Raw genomic sequence first — 14,886 nt, 5'->3', positions numbered from 1 at the left:
ATGCATCAAAATTTAATAATATCAATGTAGGAGCAGCTGTATATATTCCGTCTAGAACAACAACACTTAAGTATAAGCTACCCATCAATACCACAATATTTGAAGGAGAAGCATTTGCCATCCGACAAGCATTATTATACATAAAAAAATATAAAATAAAAAAATCTGTTATATGCTCAGATTTATTAAGTGTGCTTGGAACAACTCTACAACGTGGAGTATTTTAAACATTAAATATTTATATCTCACCATGACGGAGAATAATTATAAAATTTATTTCACTTTTATTAAGGCTCATGTTAATATTGAAACAAATAGTAATATTATAGATAATGCTGCGAAAACAGCATGTCTAGAAGGAAAACAAATGTATATTAAATTATCACCTATTATTTTAATCATATTAAAGCACATTATAAGGAAGAGTTAATCAAATGGTATGATAAACAACAACCACTTCCTGGTGAATTTTAGTGGACAATTTCTACTCCTCCTCAAACTTCAATGAAACAAATTACTAAAATATGGACTCGTCGAGAAATTATAATTTATTACCGCCTCATTTTTGGAACAGCGTTATCACCTCTAAAATTATTCCAAATAAGGAAAAAAAACACCTATCATTGTTGGTGTGATAAAGGAATAGGAACTCTTAATCATATTGTTTTTGAATGTGAATTGTTTCAATCTTTACGCTCTCAGTTACTAAAACAATTATATTCTTATCTTGGCTATGCACCGTTTTCTTATAAATATATATTGGCAACTAACAATTGGCTTCCAATCAAAGCACTAATAAAATTTTTCATAAATTCTGGCATAAATATTTTTAAAAAATATACACATAATACTACATAATATTTCTTAATGAGCTATATGGAATATAGTGAAGTAATATGCAACAATAAGAATACTAGAGAACCTTTTTATTCATCTTTTTACTAATCTAGATAACAATCACGATGCAGGAAATTTTGATAAACATTGCACTCACAGCAAAAATAGATTATCAGAAACATTACTTCAGAATGGGAAATATATTACTTTCTTGGAAATTCATGCAATTTGTTGTTTATAATTACTATTTGGAAGATGAATAACAATTTTCTTTTACATTTATAGCACATACTGGTGAAAAACCTGGTGCACCCATAGAACACTAATAATAATGTAGAAGACAAGGCAAGACAAGACAAGCATCTGAGTTCGAGGTTAAATGGCGTTCGATGTAGGAACAGCCATCTCGAACTCCTGTTTAATTCAATTTTATTCTTATACAAATGTTCGTTTTTAGTTCTTTTGCAGTGTGTTACGATTTTTTTCTTAGTGTGGACATTTTTAATGATAATAATATTAATTGTACAACGTTCATAGCTGAAGAACAATTAGTTTAACACGGGCGATTTCGGGCATTATGTCTGCGCCATTTTCTCCAAACTATAGTGCATATCAATGTGCTTAAAACAATTTGAAACTTTTTGGCAATTTATAGTGTAATAGCTGACATGGCTTATGGCTGCAGCAACTACTATTTACAACCACAATAGTGGTTCTAGAAACAAGAAGACAAGCATCTACATGGTAAAACGTGATATGTCAGCATGTTTTCGAAGTAAAGTTTTTAGAAAAAGTTAAATTTTCCATTTCTTGTAACTTTGTTCATTAATTCATTCGAAATACATTATACCATGATCATAGTATGTGACGCTAAGATGCAAATGATGCGCATTGCACCATCTACGCCATTTGAGTTATTAGAGATCTCCAAAATGTTGATGTTAGTGATACTGTATTGTCCTTTGTTACACTGAATAATGTCTGTGATATTTTGGTTTTATTTAATATCTAAATTAGAAATAGGTAATACCTTACATAGTGCAATTTGAGAAAATAAACTATTTTGCGTTGGCAACACTGCATGTTTATCAAGTAATATCGCAGAGTATCTAGAAGAATTTTCCCTTCAATATTTCACACAACATGGTACAAAATTTCAGCATTTTTAATATATATATATATATATATATATATATATATATATATATATATATATATATATATATATATAGAGAGAGAGAGAGAGAGAGAGAGAGAGAGAGAAGATTATATACAACAGCAGTGGATTTTGTTTCGGGAGAGGCTTGAGGAACTGGTAAGAAACACCTGTATTGTAAGTGCAATGCGAAAAAATGATCACAAATTTATTTCGGAAGGAGCTTGAGTATGATACTTACCCCCTAAATACGCCACTGTAGATCAGTCAATCGTTCCCATATTATCTCACACAGAAACGAAACAAATTTTGAGTAAAGGTAAAATAGATATCAATATTCGAGACGAGACCGAGACTTTCGAAACTAACCAAGGTCTCGTCTCGATTTATAGAGGTCAGTCGGTCTCGGTGTGTAAAAGTCCGTTTCGGCCTTGTCTCGGTATATAAATGTATGTCTCGGTCTCGGTACCATCCCTACAATTTTCCGTGAATTCGTGTAAGCAGTCTTAACTCTGTTGAGACTGCTAAAGCCTCTCTCACATGAAGTAGTACACTGTAAAAGATCGTTGTGTTATTTCAACGACATGCCTATGTGTTAACACGATTGTGTTAAAATATAATACAAACAAGTGGTTAGAACAACTCACTCTCCATTTGGGATTGTGTGTCAAATGCCAGTAGTTGAAATGACACACACCCTATGTGTTAAATTAACAGAAGTGTAGAATCTTCAGTGTTGTTTTCTGCGTGATTGCCAAATATGTTGGGCATCTAATTATAAAGGCTTATGAATTGAAGCTACAGACAAACACAGTAGAAAGAAATTCTTAAACAAATCCAGGTATACTCAAAATATCAAAATAAAAAACGGCGGGATATATTTTCAATTGTTTTACATAATGTTTCTGAAGAAACCCTAGCAGCACAAGATGTGCTAGGCATGTGCCATTTAGGTGTTCTAAATTCATCTCCCACATTTGATGCATTTATTGCTTCTTTTTCTAAGCGATTGTGTACTAGAAGCAACAAACGCATCAACTTTATTAGATGGCATCCGGCGCCGATCATTTGAAAGTGAATATGGAAGAATTGTAAAATAATGTAAATAGACAGTCGTCATTTTGTTATAAAAGTAGGTCTACATGGCGAGCAGATTTTATCTTATCCCGAACGGTTATCATCGAATATACGCGGCTTAAATGAGCACTCTGATTAGCCAAATTCAAAAGACCTCAAAAAATTTATCCCTCTACACGTGACGTTTTCTTCATCGTCTCCGTGGCCAAGTCGGAAGAGCACGCGGCTAGTAATTGAAAGGTTGGTGGTTCATGCTCCCCCGCCACTGGAGTACATTTTTTTTACTTGTTTAAAGTGTTGTTTTAGACTCCGCATAATGTAAACACATTACGCATATAGGCGATTTAACATATTTTGGGGAAGTAAGTTTGTGGTTCATTAACGCTTACGGCACGCTCAACACCGGTTGTGTGTTAAAAACGTAACACACCCCCTGTGTTAAACGCTAACACTGCGGGGTATGTGTTGAACTAACACCGCATAGTGGTAGTCATACTGGAACCACTGCCCTGTATTAAAATTGAGTTGAATTAACACAACCATTTTTTACTGTGTACTCTCAGGTAAAATTGCACAAAATTTTACAATTGAAAGCAAATTTGGTGATCTCGTAACGAAGTTTTCACTGTAAATCTTTGTTGCGAAGACTTCACATTCCGTGTTTTCTCTCACTCAATGACAACTATTTTCCTGCGAAACAGAAAGTGCGCAGTCCTGTGAGTTTAGGCACAAACCATTCCTCCTGAACACTGGTTGCCACCTCTAAATTTCTAGTCGCCAGTGGCGACCTGGCGGCCGGAAATTTTGCGCCCTGATCTAGATGCCTTTCCTCTTATGAACGTGGAAACGGTTCGTCCTTGTGTAGTGAGAATGAGGGTAGATGCGAAGTCCATTGGATTCACTACTTGTCCAGTACAACTTAGATTCAAGATATATATGGTAATTGAGAATGTTACTTCCCATAGGAATGGTTAGGTTCAGAGATAGCGTTGCAGATTAGCTCTGACAGGTTCGTGATAATGGTCTACTAACGACAAATGACTATGCTAGAGGCCGAATAACTGAGACTAAGAAGTTCTCAGTTTATGTATCACGGAAGAGATAATATTAAAAATGTGGAAAAATACCATCTGTGGTGTCTTCAAATCCAAAATTTCGACGTATGCTGAAAATTGTCAATTTGAGAGAAATATGTTCATCAGCATTATGGTATTTCTCAAGTTTCAGTACAAATTTGATGGTCATTGAATGAAAGTATAAAACTTATACATTTTCCTTTAATTTCTCAACATTGTTTTTTTTTTTTTTTTTTTAATGTACTCTCTTCATAAACCTGAAAATCCATTCAATTTTAGTTTAGTAATGTATTGAAGAGGAAAGTTATTTGATTTAAACATCAGATTCACTTGTATGAATGTTCAACTTTTTTTTTTTTTCATGAGATTTGAAGTTGGTATTTCCGCGTCATTTAGGTGTATTGTTTATAAACAAAAACAAAAACAAAAAAAAAACGCCCATACTTTACAGAAGACAGGAGTTCATTAATTTTGTGCGACAGCTACTTTATTCAATTTATTTGAAATTGGAACATTTTTCTTTATATTTTCAGAAAATACTGAATCTATATAAACATGGACTAATTTAGTGTGAGTCTCACTGGGGACCGAAACTAAATCTGCTGCACCAAGGCAGGAACTCGTAACCATTTAGTAGTTGTCAGTTTTTAAGTTTGGAAACCTGTTTTTAAGATCTGTTGTCTGAAGCAGTTATTCCCAAGTAATCTTTAGGCGGAAGGGTGGACGAGTGTTTAAACTCGAATTATAATTCTCACTGTTTCAAGGGACATATTCTCGTTTTGTGTAAACTACTATAGACGTAAGTTGCTTTAAAGTGAAACATGGTATTCATTATTATCGTTATTACTGAATTTAATTATTTTATTTGCAGGTAGCGTTTCACTAAGATTGATTCTACACATTCTTCTTCGAAGGTCGTCTCTCCTTCAACTGGCGCATCATTAGGGTCTGTCTTGACCTGTGTGGGTCAGGTGTGCTGCTTTGGCAGATTTATTAAGCTTCTTATTCTTATCTTGTCTAAAAGTTCTGCCCGAAATCAATTTTAACCCACTCACCTTATTCAGCATTAGAGTAAAGGTAATAGAGTTGCTAGCATCTTTGTCTTAATTCGAAAGATAGACTAACAACAGAAAAATAAAGAAAATACGATTAGGAACTAATGTATTATAAGAGCTTAGTATTTATGGTTCCATTACGTATATATTCATTTACATTCATCAATAAAATAAAATAATACTTTTATTAATAACTTGACTTTTACTTGCGTTGTAGGTTATATTGTTTAGTGACGTTTATAGAAAATGTCAGTTGTAATGGATTATAATGTTTTCAAGTGAATTTGTGATGACAAGGTCGTCCGTTTTTTTTTTTTTTTTTTTTTTTGTTTTTTTTAGATCCTCCTCCTTTCCTTCACATTCTCAATTCTTTCAAATTCATTCACTTCCATTAATCATTCGTATCATTTAGCCAACAAAACATAAACATCTCATATAAAGTTTCAGAAATCCACTTTTTTCATATCAATACAGACTTTACATGGTTTGAAACTTAAATACAGAATCTCGGTTAGGATGGCAATGTTGAATTGAACTTAATATTTCAGGATGATTGGAGTTTAGTTTAATACCTTTATATTTACCCCCCCCCCCCAGTTCCTGTAAAAATTACAATGGGCAGAGATAGGCAGGGGGACGGTAGGTAGCGGCCTGACATCACGCCGTCCCTCTGCCTATCTCTGCCCATTGTAATTTTTTAGGAGCTGGAGGGAATGAGACGTCCATGGCTGGGTACGTCAAACCTTGAGACGCTATTCACTCTAAATTTAATTCTGAACTGGAAAGCTAACTTGTAACGACCTTATAATCTTGTGGCTGGAGAGCCAACTCTGTAATGTACAAGTTTACACTAATTGATTACACTTTCATTCGTAGCTAATATTATATTGGGGAAAGGAAAAGAAAGAAAGAAAAAAATCAAGTGGGTCGCCGAAACTACTTCCTTCCTTGAGCTACGATTATGGACCAGTAAGCACAACGCCAAGGGCGCCGGAACCGGGGGGCAGTTGCCCCTCCTGAAATTTTCAAAGGGGGCAAGTTACTCGTTTTGCCCCCTCACTTTCAGACTGTAAAAACATCACACAACACTGATTATAAGAACTAAATTTTGCTTTTTATAATAATGTGAAAAATATTATCTATTCCAGATTCATCTTTCTCTTTGAAACAAGGGACCCGACGCTTTTTCTGCCCCTATGTTAGATAGGAAGAGTTAGGGAAAATAATTGAAAATTCTCTTTATTTCCATTGGTGTGCATTCTCAAAACACTGTAAATTCGTCTTCAATATGAAACGAGTCGTCGAGCGAGATTTTAAAGTTTTAAAAATATAAAAGTTTAAATGAGTAACAGGACATTTAGGACCTAAATACATTTTCCATAAAGTTAGATTAACGTTCTTACAAACAATATGCAGAGTGCAGTAAGTTTTATAGTGAGGAGAAGAATGTATAAAGTAGGATTAATACCAGTAATTCAGAGCATACGAAAAATGCGAACTCTATTGTCGTTCCGTTCGTTTAATCCTTTCACTACATTTTTTTTCGGAGTGAGAAACATTAATATATGGCTATTTTAAGTTGTTTTCAAAAGTATAAATATATATAAAAAAAACATTTTCCATCGTTTCGTTTTTCGACGTGGGAAGGGTGGGACATTATGTATCCCTCTGATATTTTTACGTGGGACCTATATGTCCCAGTGGTATTGACATGAATGATCATCTTGTATTTTCAATTATGAAACGTATATTGTTAGAAAAACAATTGGGTAGTATTTATGATTACAAATACCGGTATTTTACATTTCGGCATCCTTTTCCAAATTACAGTACATGCAACCACTGCTTTATCACTAGCACATTGTTCCTCACTTTCATTGTTCACGTTCACTTTCACTACTGTCTATTTGATAATGTTAATAAGAATTCTGTGAACCATTAGCAGGTTTCTCTTTACCAGTGGCACATCGATTCATAGCAATAAAATGTGGTAAATTACCAGGGGTCATCTGGGAATGTATCGTGGGACACATATGTCCCAGTGGTACTGAAAGGGCTAAGATATGAGTGTAGAAACAGAACATCTGTTTCAGCTCTCCTTTCAGACTAAGTTTGTAAACAAGAATAAGGAAGACAGTCACTGCTTATAATAACTAGTAATGTTAGATATTTAGTTCGCAGTGGTCAAACAATCAGTTGACATTTGCATAGTACGAGTAATTTGATGTCGCTCCTGGCTGAAAGAAAAATTAATGTGCCTGTTCTCAGCCAATGGATTAATCGACAAGATAACTGGCTTAGTGCTGATTGAAAGAATGAAATTTTAAAGATTATGGGACATGCAATATAGAGAGATTTGGTGGCAGAAGTTAAAGAGTCTCCATTTCATGCAATCATAGCCGACTCCACGACTGATATTTCAAAGAAAGAACAGTTGTCTGTGTGTGCGCTGTATTGACTCTGATTCATCAAACCCAACAAAATATTTATGGGAATGATCACCCCACATGGCACAAACAGAATTCACGATCAAAGATATTCTAACGAAACTTAACCTGAATGCAGAAAATATACGTGAATAGTATCATGATGGTGCAGCTATTATATCAGGACGAGTGAATGGTGTGCAGAAGATAATTTCGACTCAACGTCCGAAAGCTGTATACATTCATTGCAACAATCATGCATTAGATCTTCTATTGCAGGAAGTAGCGCGAAAATGCGAATCTTTGTGTGACGTACGGGCCATAGTGAAAGACGTTTGAAACATCAACCGGTATTCTGCAAAACGATAGACAACATACGCCGACATTGTTCTTGAACCCTATAAAACTATTAACGAAAGTAATCCTAAACATTTGCTGCCTCTTTGTCCTACTCGCTGGTGTGTTAGGGGAAAATCTCTAATGAGATTTCAATCTACCACAAACGAATTCAAATCACGTTGGAAAAGAACCATCAGTAATACAAGTGCTCCAAATGATGATCAAAAAGTAATTCTAAAAGGGTATTTGAAAAGAATGAACACATTCGGAATGATGTTTTTTCTGATAGTCAGTATACGTGCTTTTGTGTCTTGTGGACAACTGGCGAAAGTGCTTCAAAATTCTGAAGCTCCTGCTTCTGGAGCCAAAAGAGCAGCCGTGATTCTATCTAGAGGACACTCTGAGGAACCTACGAACGGACAGTGCATTTGAAAACATCTATAAGGAAGCAAAGGAAAATGCAGACAGACTACACTTAAAATTGCCCACTTCATTAAGATCAAAGAGAACACCAATTAGGTTGGAGGAGACTGATAATCCTTCTATAGCAGCTACCCTAGAACCTGTATCAGATCTTTCAAAAATTTACTTCGAAATCATTGACTATTTGTTGAATGAAGTGCGGCGTCGTTTCAATCAGCCAGGCCTCAAACAACTCATAAAACTCTAGAAGATACTTTCTGTAGGAGCTATATGTGCTGGTGGGCCTCTCTCAAGAGAATATTTGAAGCAGGAATTGGGAGTTCACTCGTCGGATTTTAACCTGGATAGATTATGAGCTCAACTCAGGCTGCTTCCACCTACTTTGATGACTGAGTCGCTGACGACCATCAGAATATTAAAAACTATTAGTGATGAAACCCAAACTGTTCGCAACTTTCTCGACCAAGTTGTTCGTCTAGAGACTTTCGTTCTCACTATGCCAGCTTCTTGAGCATTTGCAAAAGATCATTCAGTTATTTGCGTCGTCTAAAGACATATTTGAGGACTTCCATGACGCAAGAAAGATTGGCTCATGTGCTGTTGTTGCATATGTGTAGCGACCAGACTTAACACCATTGCAAGAGAATTCATATCAAAGACAAGCGAAAGAAAAGATAATATTGGTCAATTTTGGAAAGAAATAAATGTAGAATTACGTAAATGAAAATATTATGCGTATTATAACCAATTATTTAAAATACAAAATAGCACTTAAAATTCAATATAAACTTGAATTATTTCTTATTAATTGTGTCGTACTTTATTAGTGTGAAGTGAATATAGTGAAATTAGGAAGAGAAGTGAATGTAATAACAAACTGGATATACTGAAGTAAGTGTAGTAAAAATACAAATAACACTGGAAAATAAATGTAATTGAATTTTCTATGTAAATTTTATGAAGTCTTTAGTGAAAATTCCATTTTTCCATTTCTGGTACGAAGTCAAATACGTAGAAAAAATATATTTCCTTATTTTTTACTTAATTATGTAGCCTGTTTTATAATGTACAAGTTACTTTCTACTACAAAGTGCTACAAAGTTTGTAGTTCTAAATAGCAATTTCTAATATTAGCCTCAGTGTACTGCAACTCCAGAACTGGATTTTTAAAAATATAATTTTAATTTCCTCATTTCCAAGTGATTTAAGTAGCTTTAAGATTCTTTAATAGTGTCCGTGTGGCCATGTCCAATACAGTTAAAAATATGTACTAGTATATAAAATGGTAAAATTTGTACTTACAGTCATTGTGAGCAATACAAATTTTACAATTTTATATGTTTTTAATTCTGATTTCAGTGGTTGAAAATTTCTGCACCAGACCAAAATTCAGCACAAAACTGACACGGGATTAATTAATCTAAAGATGTAAACTAAGATGCCTCTAATAGATGGAAATTTCACTCTCACGAAGCTGTTTACAGCTTTATATTATTATTATTATTATTATTATTAGCCAATGAAATCAAATTATTGTTACATTACAAACATATATTCGTATTATCTTACCTATGTTACATTCCCGTGTCTATTTTAAAGACAGCAGTTTGCCCCCCCCCCCCCAGCTGAAAATTACTTCCGACACCACTGCACAACGCTATTTAATTTCCAGACTCTTGCACACTAATGGTGTCATCGCCAACATGAGAGGAAAGAAAAGAAAAAAATCCATTTTTAAACAACACCACATAGGGGAGAGGGGGGTACCTTTGAACATTTAAGATAACAGGCTAGAAATAATAGCATATCTGGTGGTTTCAAAATTTTTAGTTTGGCAAAACTGCGTTGCGTGACGGTCAACTGTTATCTGCCATTTTAGTGTAACTGTTGATGAACAGCAGTATTTTGTTACATTTGTGGGGTGGAAAGTTGGAATTTTTGTGAAGTTTTGTAAGATTTTTGACAGAAGCCTGTGTTTTGATATTATCTGCCATTCATTGCAGAAGCAAGTACATTAATTTACTTATCTAATGTTGTCCTTTGTATTTGACAATAGTTTGTACTATCTGGGTATTACCAAATTCCGCTTGGTTATGCCGGTTGGGGCAGTTTAGAACAAAAATTAGGGGGCACATTTGAACATTGTTTTACCTCTACTTTTCTGAAACTTATAAGTACCACCAACATGTTTGTGTTCTCAGACAAGGAAGACAAATGTTCAGTACCAACTGCTGATATTGTGTGTAGACTTTCTAATCCCACAACTTCTGGAGAGACAAAGCGTACTGCAAAAATTCTGACATTTCATGTTGATTTGCAGAATTTTAGGGTAGAATAAATTTTGTGTCCAGTACCCGGTTAGTGGTGAAAAAAATGTAATTTCTTAGATCTCTTAGATTGCTAGTAGTAATAGGTTTCCATTAAGCCTATCAGGTATGACGAGCTAAATTAAAAAGTGAATCATAATCATATTTTCACAGATATGCTACGATGATCGTATTCTTTTAAATTTTTCTTCAGATCACACCTACGCCTATAGATATGTTGTCCACATATCCTTTTGTGTGTGCGTGTGTAACGTATAACGTACAGCATATATGCAGGCCCGTATTTAGGTAACTACTATTCTGTGCTCGAACACAGGACGTCACAATTTAGGGGGCGGCAAAATTTTGGATTTTTTTAGAAAAAAGATTCACAATAAAGTTATATTTAATACTATAATACTCAGAGTCCCACGCAAGAGCGAGAAAATGTTTAATTCGTTCTAATTACAGTAGTTATTAATTAGCTAGCTTATCTGATTATTTTTTTTAAAAAAAATCATTCTCTCCTACTCCCACCCCAAGGGGTGAGGATGAACTTGAACATCATGAAAACTGATACCCTTAAATTCAGCGACCTCGAAAACAATGAATTCAACACTAATATCTGTCGTTTTCGATTACTTTTAAACTCTCGCCCGCCTCACTCGGGAGTTGAGTATCACCTTGAAGTTGAATTGGATTAAAACTGTCACTATTCATCTCAGTGACCCCAAAAACTATGAATTCAACTCAATTCAGATGTGTTTCCGAAGGGGAGGCAAATTATTTAGAGCACAGAGGCGCACAATATACAAATACGGGCCTGCATATATGTTTCAGCAATTATTACTATTATTATTATTTCCTTGCCATACGCGATTGGTTAAGTCTTGTGCCTTAAACCGTTAATGGTGCTTTGTTACGTTAGCCTTGTTGTTCGTAAACGAATTCATCCTGAAAATAACGATTATTCTAGTAAAATAATGGTTTGTTCAAAACTGCCCCACGTATGTTCAAATCTACCCCATGCTTGTTTAAATCTACCCCCCAAGGGGGTACATTTGAACGACACCCCCTGCGCCCTTGCACAGAATTACAAGATCAAACAAAGTACTCTATTTTATGGCAAATATAATGTATATTATATTTAGTTTTTGCTACAGTTCTAGGAGGAAATTTACTGAGTGTTTGGAAGCAAAAACGAATATTCGAAAACAGATGTTCAAATGTACCCCCCTCTCCCCTACCTTGCATATTATATTTATTTAAGTCTTTTAGCGTACAGCAGATAATAGCCAAAATTGTATCAATGTTAGCGATCATAAACAGCCAGACTCAATAACCATAGTTTATAAAAAAAATCATCAGACATACGTATTTCAGTCTCCTAAAAATTTAGAAAACTTCTCACACCAACGCAACAAAGTAGCTAATAACAACAGCGTTTAGACGTTATCCTTAATAACAATTAAACAGTTGTTTACATTCCTCGACCAAGCATTTGAGGTAGAAACTTTAGTAAGCTACATCATAACGAGTGAAGGGAGATTACAAAGTACATTACTGTTTACAAAACATCTCATTACAGAGGGAGTAAGCACGCGGCTGCGTCGACCAATCTTCGTCCCCAGACATAACGCTTCCACTACTTTCCGCAACCAACTGTATTAAGAGGGCGCTATCCCTCGACTTAGCTTTAAACTAAACAGCGGCGGTAATAATACATATGATAGAAACATTTATAGGAAGTACTAGACCAGCCAGCAATCTGAACTCTACTCCTGACACCATCACATCTAGGCGTGAATACAATCGCAATGCCCACCGTCTTCGACTCTTCCAACTGGACTATTTAAGTAGCTTCGTAATTAAAGATAAGACATGGAAACAACTCGAGGATTTACATGAATCTTTTCCTTGCGTGGCGACTTAATATTTAAACTATGAACTATAAGTTAGAGTAAACAATACGGAGTGCCCACTACTGGGACGAACATGAGCTAGCTGTCGCTAATTAATCTTAACTTTACCAAAACATGATAACTACAGAATAGACAATACGGAGTGCCCACTACTGGGACGAACATGAGCTAGCTGTAGCGAGTGATACATTATACATCTGCGCAACTCAAGAAACTAATTTCACTTAACGCAAGAGAGAAATGGTGTTGACATCGGATTACCCCGTCGGCGTATGAATTAACTTACTGGATGGAGGACTCACTTCTGTCTACTCAGACATGTTACAGACAAAACATATGATAAGAGACAACATTGTAGACATCGCAGAATAAAGTTGAAAATTGAGTGAATACACTAAGTAGCAAAGCAGTTGATGAGTGATATATTGTCTTTCTCTAAACAAAGTGATTCGAAACAATAGAGTAAGCACACGATATTGATAATATTGTACCGGCTAATTACGAACAGAGACAAAACAATTGAATGAATTATATGAATTATTGACGAAATTTCTTTACAGTTCCCGGAACAATGTTCACTCCTTCAATAGATTGAGTCGGAAAAATAATAATGACAAGAGTTACCTGGAGGCGGTGATCAAAGCTCGTTCAACTGCTACTTACAAAATACCCACTAGTAAACAATATCAGCACCACGGACTAGTTTCAAGGGCACAGCTTCAGGCAGCATCTTTGGCAGCAACCGATCTCCAACAATCCTTCAGGTAGCTCGACATGAGATGATCACAGACTTCAGCCAAGGGCACAGATTGACCAAATGGCGACCTTTAAGTCGGCAGCAAGCTAGAAGCACATCCTCAACTTCAACTAGACGGACATAAATCAACCGTGTAAGTCGTTGTAGCAATTTGTCCACATCGACGACCACGGGTGATAATCCAAGGAGGCAGTAGGCCTAGATCAAACTAGAGCAGGAGGACGGTTTCCAGTGTCACTGCAACAAGTCTACACCGGCGCTATGATGAGATAATTAAAAAGCAGTGAGTCCAAACCAAACTGGGAGAGGAAGAAGAAGATGAGAAGTCGCTACGAAGAATAACTGCGCTGACGACGTCACAGACAGTCAATCCAAGGAAGTGCAGCAGGGCCGAGCTGGAACTAAATCAGGAAGGTGGTTCCTGATGTAACTACCATCAGTCTACTCCAACAATATCATGATGAACAGTTAGAAAACAGCAAGTAAGTCCAAATAGTAACAGGGGAAGACACGAACAGAATTACAGAAGAGCTATTATCGTTTATCGCATATTACACGGATTTTGCAATATCACTCCACTACACCATCTCCTATAGAGAATTCTTGATAGAAAACTGGTCACATTGCTGCGTAGATACAAAGAAACTTCGTTTCAAAAGATAAAACGGCGCACTATCAACTAGTCTTTCGACGCCATGTTTCAGTACAGAGAGGTAGAACAAAGGAGAACACGCTCAGGGATCCCGCTCGCTCTCTGATTGGCCGCTCCTAACTACGCAACATTGCGCAAACTTAAACGAAGATTATAGCATTTACTTAAATATAACGAAACGAAAGACAAAATTATACAAAGTGTTATATAATTATGTGTACCCACAACAGATTACTCAGTCTTAAACGAAAATACAAAACTCCGGTTTTCAAGCAACTAACGCCATCTATTGGGTTTGAGAAATATCCACTCGATGCAGGCCATAGACTTTACAAAGAAAGTAGCGTACTTCAATTACACATGCCAGCCCAATTGTCGACCATCTTGAATCTTTCAAGAGGGTCGAGAATTGAGGGCAAAATAAAAGAGAAAGAAATAACACTAACTTAGAGCTAATGAAATGATTCTCTTAAATAATCTCTTTGAGAAAATGTAACGCTCAAAGAGGAACGTTACAGGGACGCCGTACATATTTTTTTGGAGGTGGAGTGACGGCGTTTCCCCGCGTTCCTCCGCACTTTTACCTTGTATATATTTATATGTATAGTATTATGTCAATAACTTTATTGTTTATTGTTTAACAAAAACATAATATTATATCGGAATTGTTAAAAACTGGCTTCAAACAACTGTGCAAGGTGATTTTAAAAAGAAATTATTAATTGATAGATGTTATTATTTTATTGATGAATAATTGCATCGTAATTTTATTACCACAAAACCACATATTTTCATTTGAGTTCTGTTAAAACCTTATATTTGGTTGTAGTTTATTTACACAGATCCTAGTTCAATTTATA

The 14,886-nt window shown here is 35.4% G+C and overlaps 1 protein-coding gene across 4 annotated transcripts in view; it reads right to left on the bottom strand.

The window, feature by feature from the left end:
• Positions 1–14,317, bottom strand: part of LOC145662658 (transient receptor potential cation channel subfamily A member 1-like) — a 426,395-nt gene extending 412,078 nt beyond the window's left edge. The window contains exon 1 of one of the 4 annotated variants that reach the window (XM_081728551.1): positions 14,252–14,317. The gene's annotated coding sequence lies outside the window, so the exon portion shown is untranslated. The other 3 variants (XM_081728517.1, XM_081728526.1, XM_081728536.1) reach the window with 3 other exon arrangements.
• Positions 14,318–14,886: the final 569 nt, after the last annotated feature.

The sequence above is a fragment of the Thermobia domestica genome, chromosome 1, assembly GCF_964235325.1.
Source record: "Thermobia domestica chromosome 1, izTheDome1.hap1.1, whole genome shotgun sequence".
In the NCBI taxonomy this organism is placed as follows: Eukaryota; Metazoa; Arthropoda; class Insecta; order Zygentoma; family Lepismatidae; genus Thermobia; species Thermobia domestica.
The sequence above is the reverse complement of the archived record's forward strand: the minus strand, read 5'-3'. Positions and strand labels throughout refer to the sequence as shown.